Source organism: Podarcis pityusensis (assembly GCF_964106645.2).
Source record: "Podarcis pityusensis genome assembly, chromosome: 15".
Lineage (NCBI taxonomy): Eukaryota > Metazoa > Chordata > Lepidosauria > Squamata > Lacertidae > Podarcis > Podarcis pityusensis.
In genome coordinates, this window is record NC_138040.1 from 42,508,694 (window position 1) to 42,520,785 (window position 12,092).

A 12,092-nucleotide genomic window follows, 5' to 3' on the forward strand; every position below is an offset into this window, starting at 1 on the left:
TTTGAATGTCAGCAAAATAGACTTGCAGCCCTGGCTGAATGAGGATACGTCCAGGGCCACGATCCAGACCATCAGGACCATCAGGCAGCTACCAAGAATTTATGGCTGAATCTGGATATCTACCAGGAACCACCATCACTTCCAGACGACGTGTCTATTGAGTCTTTGTTTGCAAGGAGATCAAATGGTGTTGGCTATTTAATAAGAATTTACTCTGATTTGTTTGCACGGAGGACAGACGATGTTGCATCAAAGCAAGTGTTAATCCCACACTTGCTGGTGCATTTTCCCATCACTTTCCTTATCGCCAAAAGTATTTTGGGGAAGCAAGTTTGTTGCACAAGACCTCCCATTGGACTATAACTGTGCAGCCTGAAGTTGCCATGTTGTGACTGAATCCCACCTGAAAATAGTGACAGTCTGATCCTAGTCCTCCTGCACAGGTAAGGCAGTATGTATGGCTCCAAGAGGCAAATTCAAAAGCCCTTTCCATTCCCTCTCTTGGCAGCCCACTGTAGAAGGAGGAGGACTGGAAGACAGTTGTGGCAGCAGAGCTACTCACCACCAACAGAACACCTGAGCTGCCCATTGTTTAAATCATCCCAGTGAAGCTCTGCTATGTATTCCTGTACCTTCCAACATTTCTCTGATGGAAATAGGGGCATTCTATTCAGTAGTAGTAGTAGTAGTAGTAGTAGTAGTAAATTACTATTTATACCCCACATACCAGACTGGGTTGTCCCAGCCACTCTGGGCAGCTTCCAAAATATAAAAATAATAAAACATTGAACATTTAAAAACTTCCCTATACAGAGCTGCCTTCAAATGTCTTCTAAAGGTTGTATAGTTACTTATCACCTTGGCGCAGGGGTCGCCTAACTCCATACCCTCCAACACGTCTCTGATGAAAATAGGGACGTCCTAAGGAAAAGCAGGGCATCTGGGATCAAATCAGAAACCAGGGCAGTTTCTGTAAATCTGGAACTTTCCCTGGAAAATAGGGACACTTGGAGGATCTGCCAACATGGTGAGCTCAAAGAACAAAGCACTCTACTTTTATTTAGGGATGGACTGGTGTCCCTCATCACTTCCTCACACTCAGGAGCAGGTCAGCAAAGCTGACTTAAAGCTGAGCTTAGGGCTTGAATTTAATACAGAGTTGCTATCCCAGCAAAGACCTGAGGGGAGACTGGGAGGGCTCTTGGAGAGGTCCCTTCCCTTCCTGGTCATATGCTGGTTCCAAATGCACATGACAACAACAGCAACAATGTTATCTGTATCCCACCCATCTGACTAGGTTGCCCCAGCCACTCTGGGTGGCTTTCAGCATATACAAAAGCATAATAGAACATCAAACATTAAAAACCTCCCAATACAGGGTTGCCTTCAGATGTCTTCTAAAAGTAGTATAATTATTCATCTCCTTGATTTCTGATGGGCGGGCGTTCCACCGGGGGAGGGGAGGGTGCCACTGCCAAGAAGACCCTCTGCCTGGTTCCCTGTAACTTCACTTCCCACAGTGAGAGAACCACCAGAAGGCCCTCGGAAGAGGACCTCAGTGTCCGGGCTGAATGACACGAATGGAGATGCTCCTTCAGGTATACACTTTGAATTGTGCTCAGAAATGTACTGGGAGCCAAAGTAGGTCTTGTTTACATCTGCTTTCTCTCTGCCATTTTAGTGATGCCCTCTGGCTGCCATGCAAGCACTCTGCTGGCTCTGGACTTCTTGCAGTGCATCACACGACCTCTGTTCCTGGGGGACTGAAAGGAGAGAGGCTGGAGTTGAGGGAAGTAATTGGGAGATGGGCAATGTAGGCTGCTCTACTATGACAACACTACCTTCAGCATCCCCATTGGGGATGGAGGTCTTTGTCAAGTCCCACATCTCTTCCTTGGGACTGACTTAAAACTCTGGGTGTAGGTAGCTGGTACTGTGTCCCTGAGGCAACCAATTCAGCATTCAATTGCAACGTACACTTCCCCATGTCAGAGCTCCATAGTCTTGGTATCACTGGTCTCTCTCTATATGTAAGCAGAAGGTTGAATCATGTGGAAAATGTCTCCCAAACTTTCCATTCTCTGTGTGGAGTAACTTTCAGTGATGTGGTTTTTTTTCTGGAAAAAATGTGAAACTGGAAAAGGATGAAGCTGGTTTACAATTTATTCCACTAGCAAATAGGTTACATTGCATAATTTTAAATGGGAATTTGAAGGGCGATTGGGACCTGGAGTGTGTGTATTTGGGTCCCACAATGGTGAGTGTAGTAGATTGTGTAGACATTTCACCTCCTTTCCTCAAACAGAGGTGGAATATATTATATGACAGAAAGTAACTGTTGACCTCTGTGGATTTTTCTTGATGCAAACCCCACAATTTTAAAAACATTTACTGGATTAGCAGGTTAGTTGTGACCTTATCGGAGTATGAAGAGTTCCAGTGGGAGTTACATTCCTGTTAGGCGAGAACCCTGCAGGGAGGGTTCCTAGGGCCATATATTTGGCCCCCACAGGCCTGAGGTGTTGGGAACCCCATGGCTGCAGTCTCACCTCCACCTCCAAAAATGTAGTGGAACCCACTGCTCTGGCTACCAATTCTGGCAGATCCCCATAACTCCGTATAGCCTGCCTATCTATCTATCTATCATCTATCTATCTAATCTGTTCAGGGAACAGTTAACTTACTAATAATTATACTAAATCTAGTAGATATTACAGGCTTCTAAACAAGTTAGTAAATGCACAACTTTTAAACTTCAGTTGCTTATTTTAAGTTATCACTCTTTGCGAATCTTATTTCTGGTTATTTCAATAGATCCGCTAGTACCCAATATGTCCAGATTTTCATGGACATCCTCTTTTTTATGGTTAAAATCTCGGTCCGGGTGGATTTTTAATATTTGGCAAAATGTCCGAGCGGGTGTGTGTTTGTTTTGGTACCATTCTACTCATACCGTGCCAGAAGTTCCTTCAGCAACTGAGGGCAGAGGAGCAGCAACCGGCGGCTCTGCAGGCTCCTACTGAGCAAATTCTGAGGAGCTGCCCCTGCGTCCCACCCAGAGCCGTCTTTCCCATAGGGCTTAGTGGTTTGTTGCGCCAAGGCACCGGCCTCTCAGGAGCGCCCCAGCAAGTGGGGGAGCTGCGCGGCTTTGCCGGCAGCCTCCCCTTTCCCTGTACCCACCAGCTGTGCCTCACCAACCATATGGCTGGCAGGTGCGCAGCTTCCCTCCCAAGCTTCTGCGGGGATCGCTCTCCTCCCAAGAAGGCTTGGGAGGGAAGCTGCGTACCTGCCAGCCATATGGTTGGTGGGGTGCAGCTTCCCTCCCAAGCCTCTGCAGGGATTGCTCTCCCACAGCGGCATGGGGGAGAGTTGGGGGGGCACTATCTGTGGTAATTTGGGGGTGCTGAGCAGATATTTGCACCCCAACACCGCATCTGCTAAAGACGGCCCTGGTCCCACCTGGGAAGTGCAGCAGCAGGTACGTGCAGCCTCCCCCTTCCCTCACTCGCTCGTCCCCTCCTGCTCCCCTGCCACTGAGGAGAATGGCAGAGGCTCACACCCCTTAGGTGATGTGTGAGTGTCTGTCCATATGAGAGGGAGAGATAACTGGGAGGCAGTGGCAGCTGAGGCGAAGCCTTCTGCTCCTGGCTCCTGACCACCACCCTCTCAGGTGGTGGCCCTCGCTGACCACCTGGGCCAGAATGTTGCTGCCTTGGAGAGGGAGCTGCCCTCGCTCTACTCTTCCTTCTGCTGGACTGGCGCAACCAGGAAGCACAAGGGGCTGCATCAGAAACCACAGGGGTCTCTTTCTTTCAAGCTGTTTGCCTACAGTTTCCTGTCTCTGCCAGTCTTGCGAACAAACTCTGTTTTGTGGGAGGGGAGCAGGAAGAATTGGGCTCAGCACACAGAAGAAGACCCCCAGGATCTTGGCCCCAGGAAGAAGAGGGAGAGGGGCGAGAGGGAGGGAAGGAGCCTGTCACTAGCCTTGCTTAAATGTGTTGCTCTACACATTTGGCATTGCCCGTGTTTGCTGCCGAGTGCCTTAGAAGTGTGCTTACCCACAGGATCTCTCTCTTTTTTTAAAATAATATTTATTAAAGTTTCAAAAAAGGTTACAAAAATAAGAAGAAGAAAAAAAGAAAATACAAAATACAAAATACAAAAAAATAAAAACAATTAAAAACAAATCAGTCTTTCCATATCTTATCTTTCATTTGCTTCTTTCCCTGACCTCCTCACACCTCCCTTTTTTGTATTCCAGTTCAATTAATTAATTCAGCAATTCCTTTCCCTCTTTGATTTTATCTTAATCTTTTATCTTAATATATTATAACTTTAGATTATCACTTGTTAACAATCCATTTTTACATATTCCTTTATAACATTGCTGCTAAAAACCCCTTAACTTCAATCCAACATCATTCTAACATTCATTAATTTTGCAGTATTTCTGTAGATAGTTTTTAAATTTCTTCCAATCTTCTTCCACCGACTCTTCTCCCTGGTCTCGGATTCTGCCAGTCATTTCCGCCAGTTCCATATAGTCCATCACCTTCATCTGCCATTCTTCCAGAGTGGGTAAATCTTGTGTCTTCCAATACTTTGCAATAAGTATTCTTGCTGCTGTTGTAGCATACATAAAGAAAGTTCTATCGTTCTTTAACACCAATTGGCCAACCATGCTCAGGAGAAAGGCCTCTGGTTTCTTCAGAAAGATATATTTAAATACCTTTTTCATTTCATTATAAATCATCTCCCAGAAAGCCTTAATCCTTGGGCACGTCCACCAAAGGTGAAAGAATGTACCTTCAGTTTCTTTACATTTCCAACATTTATTATCGGGCAAATGATAGATTTTTGCAAGCTTGACTGGTGTCATGTACCACCTGTAAATCATTTTCATAATATTCTCTCTTAAGGCATTACATGCCGTAAACTTCATACCTGTGGTCCATAACTGTTCCTAGTCAGCCATCATTATGTTATGTCCAACATCTTGTGCCCATTTAATCATAGCAGATTTCACCGTTTCATCCTGAGTATTCCATTTCAACAGCAAGTTATACATCTTTGACAAAATCTTGGTTTTGGGATCTAACAGTTCATTTTCCAATTTTGATTTTTCCACCTGGAAGCCAATTTTCTTATCCAAGTTATATGCCTCCATTATCTGATAATAATGAAGCCAATCTTGCACTTTATTTTTTAGATTTTCAAAACTCTGCAGTTTCAATTTGTCTCCCTCTTGTTCCAAAATTTCCCAATATTTCGGCCATTTGGCCTCCATATTGAGCTTTTTCTGAGCCTTCGCTTCCATCGGTGACAACCACCTTGGGGTTTTATTTTCAAGTAGGTCCTTATATCTTATCCAGACATTAAACAATGCTTTCCTGACAATATTATTTTTAAATGCTTTATGTGCTTTGACCTTATCATACCACAAATATGCATGCCATCCAAATACATTATTAAAACCTTCTAAATCCAAAATGTCAGTGTTTTCAAGAAGCAGCCATTCTTTCAGCCAGCAAAAAGCTGCTGATTCATAATAAAGTTTAAGGTCTGGCAGGGCAAATCCACCTCTTTCCTTTGCGTCCGTTAGTATTTTAAATTTTATTCTAGGCTTCTTGCCCTGCCAGACAAATCTAGAAATATCTCTCTGCCACTTCTTGAAACAATCCATTTTATCCAAGATTTGCAGTGTTTGAAACAAAAACAACATTCTAGGCAATACATTCATTTTTATCGCAGCAATGCGGCCTAGCAGTGAAAGCTTCAAATTTGACCAAATTTCTAAATCTTTTTTCACTTCAGTCCAGCATTTTTCATAATTGTCTTTAAATAGATTCCCATTTTTAGCTGTCATGTTGATCCCCAGGTATTTCACTTTCTTAACCACTGTTAAGCCTGTCTCATTCTGAAACCTCTCTCTCTCAATCGCTGTTAAATTTTTCTCTAAGACCTTTGTTTTTAACTTATTCAGTTTAAATCCTGCAACCTGACCAAATTCTTGAATCAGTTCCAAAACTCTTTTAGTACTAGATTCTGGCTCCTGTAATGTCAATACTAAATCATCTGCAAATGCTCTCAATTTGTACTGTTTAGCTCCGACTTGTATACCTTCAACCAATTGGTCCCTTCTAATCATATTCAGCAGGACCTCCAGGACCGATATAAAAAGCAGTGGGGAGATTGGGCAACCTTGTCGTGTCCCTTTTTCTATCTTAAATTCCTCCGTCACACGTTATTAACAATTAATTTATCCTTTTGTTCTGAATAAATTGCACTTATACCATTTCCAAAGCCTTGACCTACCCCCATCCCCTGTAGGTTCTTCTTCATAAAACTCCAAGAAATATTGTCAAAAGCTTTCTCCGCGTCCACAAATATCAAAACTGCCTTGGTATTAATATTCACTTGTAATTTTTCTAAAATATTGATTATGTTTCTCATATTATCAGACAAGTGTCTACCCGGGAGAAAGCCTGCTTGATCTTTATGAATCTCTTCCACTAGCACTTTTTTTAGTCTTTTAGCCAAAATATCTGCAAAGATTTTATAATCCACATTAAGCAGTGATATGGGGCGGTAGTTCTTGAGCTGCGTCTTTTCAGTCTCTGTTTTCGGTATAAGTGTGATATACGCTTCCTTCCACGACTCTGGTGCCCTTTTCCCATCCAATATTTCATTACAGACTTCCTTTAAAGGTTGTAATAACCATTCTTTTAAAGATCTGTAGTATCTAGAAGTCAGTCCATCCGGTCCTGGAGATTTACCTAATTGCATATTCTGAATGGTACCTTCTACCTCCTGTTCAGTTATTTTATAATTCAACATTAATTTGTTTTCTTGAGAGATTTTTTGTAATCCATTTATTTTCAAAAATCGATCTATATCAATTTCTTTCTGTGGCCCTTGTGTATATAATTGTTTAAAGTACCTCTGGAAACAGTATCTAATCTCGACTGGGTTCTGTATGTTCCTTCCTTCCACTTCTAGATTTATAATAGTGTTTAGTTTTTGTCTTTTTTTCATTTGCCAGGCCAACAATTTCCCACATTTATTAGCCGACTCAAATGTCTTTTGTCTCATTTGTTTAATTTTCCATTCTATTTCCTGATTCATCATTTTCATATATTGTACTTGATATAACTTTATTTCTCTCAAGATCTCTTGCGACTTTGGTTTTGCTCTCAATTTCTTCTCACTTTCCTTTATTTTCTCCAAAATTTTATCTTTCTTCTCATTTTGGATTCTCTTCTTTATTGCATTCTGTTGTATCAGGAACCCTCTCATAACCGCTTTGCTTGCGTCCCAGATTACTCTTTTTTCAACATTAGTGTTCATGTTTGTCTCGAAATAGTCTCTCAAGGTTTTTTGGGCCTTCTTAGTCACTTCTTCATCTCTAAATAAGGTGTCATTCACCCTCCATCTGAAAGAGCCAGTTGGTGTTAGTTTCATCTCCATCTTCACGGCATTATGGTCGGAGCAGGTTTTTGGACAAATTTCCACTTTTCTTGTCTTTGGTGCCATTCCTCTAGTTACCCATATTTGGTCAATTCTTGTCCATGTCATTTTGGCTTCAGAGAAGAAGGTTCCCTTTCTACCCAAGGGATTCTTTGTTCTCCAAATATCAACTAAATCCAAGTTGTCTGTCATCTCAAAAAAGGTTTTCGGTAGTCTACCACCCGTAGTGACTACCTGTCTTTGTGCCTTGTCCATATTTGTAGATACCACTCCGTTCATATCCCCCATCAAAATCACATTATAGTCCAAATAGTCCATCAAGGTCTCATGCACCTCATCCTCACCCACAGGATCTCACTGCGCTGCGATGTTATGCTGTTGTCCCCAACAGCCAGGTTCCCTACACTATCCGCTATGGGGATCCTTTTTCACTGGCAGTCTGTAAATCTTTTAGTTCTGTTCCAGACTTCGTATGCATGTAAAAACCCAGGTGAAAACATTGATAATGTAGTATAAATGAAATTAAAACATTCACCTGGTGCATTACTAGATTAGTACTTTGAGATTTGTCCAAATTTTTCTAGCTGGTTAGGTTAGGTTATGTAAGTATTGCTAGCAACATGTGAGTTGCAGTTCTCTTGCTTTTCCCATGGTCTAGCTTTTTAGGGGGGGAGGTTGCGGCCAGAAATGTAGAGATATTACAAAGCTGAGATAGAAGGTCAGAGACCTGAAACTGGAGTCTGCACAAGAAATAACAGTCCTGTATAACATAGGGGGGTGTAGGGGTATTTAAAGTGAGAATCTCCACAGTGATCTGTAGTTACATTTTGGCAAATGTGTCCTCTTTTTTCTTCTTCAAAATATGGCTACCCTACATTAGTGTCTATGAATGCTTCTTGTGTCATTTTATGGATGTGTTCTTGCTATTATGGAAGTGTTTTGAATTGTCTTCTTATATGGATTTTTTGTTTTTTGTTTTGTTTTGGCTGTGCTTTGATATGATCTTTATGGAACACTTGTGGGGAAATGGTATACAAATGAAGCGATTATGACCAAATTTTAATCAGTTTGTTACCCACCTTGGCTGACCCACAATGGCCTGAGAATAAAATGCCTACCACTGAAAAAAATCTAATGTACCTGACACAGGGGACAACCTTCCTTGTTATGTCATATTTCCAACATCCTCCAAGCACACAGGCTGGGATCCCCCCCCCCCCCCCCCCGGTTCTGTCTACCAGGAGTCAAATGGAAATCTCTCCAAGTTCTCACCTTTTCCTTTCACTTTCTTGGCTTCTTGGAAGGTGTCAATAGTGATTAAATAGTTTCTGAACTCCTATCAGCTTTACTGTCAACTTCAGTTTGTAGCCAGGAAGCATTAGTTCAGCTCCCATGAACTCCAGCCACCATTGGTCAGGAGTGACAGTTCAACAACAAGATCTCAAAGCCTCCAGCTTCTCCAGCCCTGATGGAACACTTCCCTCTGAGTGAGTGCCATTGAACTCAATGGAACTTACTTCTGAGCAGGCTAAGCTAGGCTTGCACTGTGGATCAGGAGGAGTCTTTAAGTTAAGAGACTGAGAGGATTGTATCCAACTGAGTTTGATTCAGTGTAGAACCATTGAAATTAATGAGCCTCAGCTAATCATGTCTAATAATTCTGATGGGTTTACTCTGAGTACAACTAACATTGCATACAATCCATCATTTGGATTTTGAGAGGCTGGCAAGGACAGAAGCCTAATTTAACCAAATTCCAATGCCATTAGAAGAACTATGGTGGATTTGATGCCTTTATGGACACTTGCTGTAATCTCTTTGACAAACTTAATATTTGGCAATTTCAAGAAGAAGAAGCTTCACAATGTTTGTTTTCAGGGCTTGGCCAATACAGTTATACAGTTAATATTGTCTTTTTCTGTTAATCTCATTTTCTTCCCATGAATTTCCACTCTCCTCCTGAAGGGAAGCTTGCCCCTTTGACCTTGTGCATCTCCCTCAAGAGGTTTGAAGGGTGGATCTGCCCTAAGTCCCTTCCTCTGATGGAACGATAAAGCATCTGTCATCTTGGATCCCATCAAGTGGAGGATTAACCCTGTCAGGTCAGCCAGTGCGTGTGCTAGGAAGTGTAGATTATCAATTCAGGAAGCTGGATTTCATAGCAGCTGTATGAAACCTTCGCTCAGACAGGAATGCTATGGTCCTCCAGACTCCAGCTCACATCAGCCTCATCCTGCATGGTCAGCAGTCACAGATTATAGGAGCTGTAGTCCAGCAACAGCTGGAGGGCCACAGGTCCCTCACCCTAGCTTTAGTTCAACTATACACCCATTGCATGTTGCCTTTGCGCAAATCTGTTTTCAGCCCCAATATGTTAATTGCAGGTTTTATCCAATGTAGTACAAAGTTAAAATCACTTAGTGGAATACTTCTTCCACTGGTAAAATGATTTGTGCCAACAAAATGTTGTTGTGTGAGAGAATGCAGAAGCAGTTTACTTGTCACTTTGTGGTTTAATAGGCTGTGATCTTGTGCAATGAGTTTCTGCTAGTGCAACAGTTGCATTGTACTCTCTGCTTTACAGAGTTAAAACTCACCCATCATTAGCTACTGCAAGAATTCTTGTGCTAGTTGAAAGACAACATTGTTAACAGGCCTGGGTGTTTTCGATAGACAGGCCAGTGCAGTGTGGTTGATAGAGAATTGCACTTTGGCCACCGGCACAATTCAGATTCAAGTCCTGACCCAGCCATGAGACTCACCAGGTGACTTTGGGCCAATCTTCATCTCCTAATCTAAGCTACCTCATGCAGTCACTGTGGGGAGAAAAGTGGGGGCAGTATCTTGCCCTGATTTCCTTGAAGAAAGGGTAGAGCAAAACTGAAACATATATTTCAGGCCTGGTTCCCCCACTCACAATGCAATCAGGTAAGAACAGAAGAAGAACCTGCTGGATCCAGCCAGTGACCCATCTACTCCAGCATCCTGTTCTCATAGTGGCCAATAAGATGCCTGTGGAAAACCCACAAGCAGCAGAATCAAAGCACAAGAGCGCTTTCCCTCTTCTGCAGTTTCAGGCAACTGGTACTGAGAAGCATGACTGCCTCTGACCCTGGAGCCAGAGCACAGCCATCATGGCTAGTAGATCTTTTGCTTATCATGAAGCAGAAGCTTCTATGATAGGAAACTATTCCTGTCTTTGGATCAGTACTAGTGGGACTGCTAACACTCTGTCAGAAATGCATTGCTGCCTCACCCCACCCTAGCCAAAAAAATAGGATGGGGAAAGCACACAGATTTGCATGCTAACTGCATACATATAGATGCAAATTTAGAAATAATCACTGTAATTTAAACAGAAATTCAATGCATCACCCCACAGTAGCCTGTTTGTCTAATCAGCCTGCTGTCCGGGCATCAGATGTTACTGGGCAACTTCAAGGCCCATGCAGCTCTTCCTTTGTAGTGTTCTTTAAACTAGGATTGGGCCAGCCACCAGTGCAAATAAAAGACTGATTTCCATAAAACAGGGCACATGGCCACCCCAATCAGTACCTGAATACAAAGCTAACAGTTCATGCTCTCAGCTGTTGGCAGGAATGGCATAATGCAGGGGTGTCTTTCCTATTGGGCTTACAGGGGGCCTTGTGCCAGGGCGCTGGCCTCTCAGGGGCACCCCAGCGAGTGGGGGAGCTGCGTGGCTTTGCTGGCGGCCTCCCCTTTCCCTGCACCTGGCAGCTGCGCCTCGCAGCTTGCCTCCCAAGCCTCCACGGGAGGAGAGTGCTCCCTGCAGAGGCTTAGAATGGAAGCTGCACCCCGCCAACTAGATGCCTGGCTTGAGTGCAGTGTGCGCGCTCTCGCGCTCTCTCTCTCTCTCTCTCTCTCTCTCACCCACCCACCCTGTGGGAAGAGGGAGATGGGTGGTGGCAAGGGGGAAGCGGAGAAGGAAGGAAGGAAGGAAGGAAGGAAGGAAGGAAGGAAGGAGAAGAAGAAGAAGAAGAAGAAGAAGAAGAAGAAGAAGAAGAAGAAGAAGAAGAAGAAGAGAGGCGGCCCCGACTTGCCTTGCCCCCTTTCCTCCTCCTCTAGCCGGCCGCTGAGCCTCTGAGCTGGGTTTGCAGCCCTGCTTGCAGGGTCTCCTTGCCCATCCTGTTCAGCTACATCTAGCCCAGGGGTCTGCAACCTTTAAGACAAAAAGAGCCACTTGGACCCGTTTCCAAAGAAAAAAAAACTGGGAGCCGCAAAACTCATCATTATAAAAATAACTTTTTTGTCACTTTTTTATTATTTCTTTGTTTGACCCCTCAGAATTACTCTTCCACATAGAAATAAACATTGAATTAACAAGTTACCTTTTTGTGTGTGTGTGTTCTTCACTCCCCTTCAAAACAGTGACCAGCATACATGCCCCTTACAATGTAGCGGGCGGGCGGGAAGGTGACGTCAGGACGGTGCGTGACTAACGCACGCACTGCCCCCATGCGACGTCACAGCCAGTACAGCGCCCGCCACAGTGGGGAGTGTCGGGGCGCACAATGCGCCTCCTCCCCTCGCTAGTATCCGCCCCGGAGCCGTGGCAAAGGTGTAAAAGAGCCACATGCGGCTCCGGAGCCGCGGGTTGCAGACCC

At 43.7% G+C, this 12,092-nt stretch overlaps 1 long non-coding RNA gene across 8 annotated transcripts in view; it reads right to left on the reverse strand.

Annotated features, from left to right (window-relative positions):
• LOC308463870 overlaps positions 1 to 12,092 on the reverse strand; it is a 439,765-nt gene that overhangs the window by 398,308 nt on the left and 29,365 nt on the right. The window lies entirely within an intron of this gene.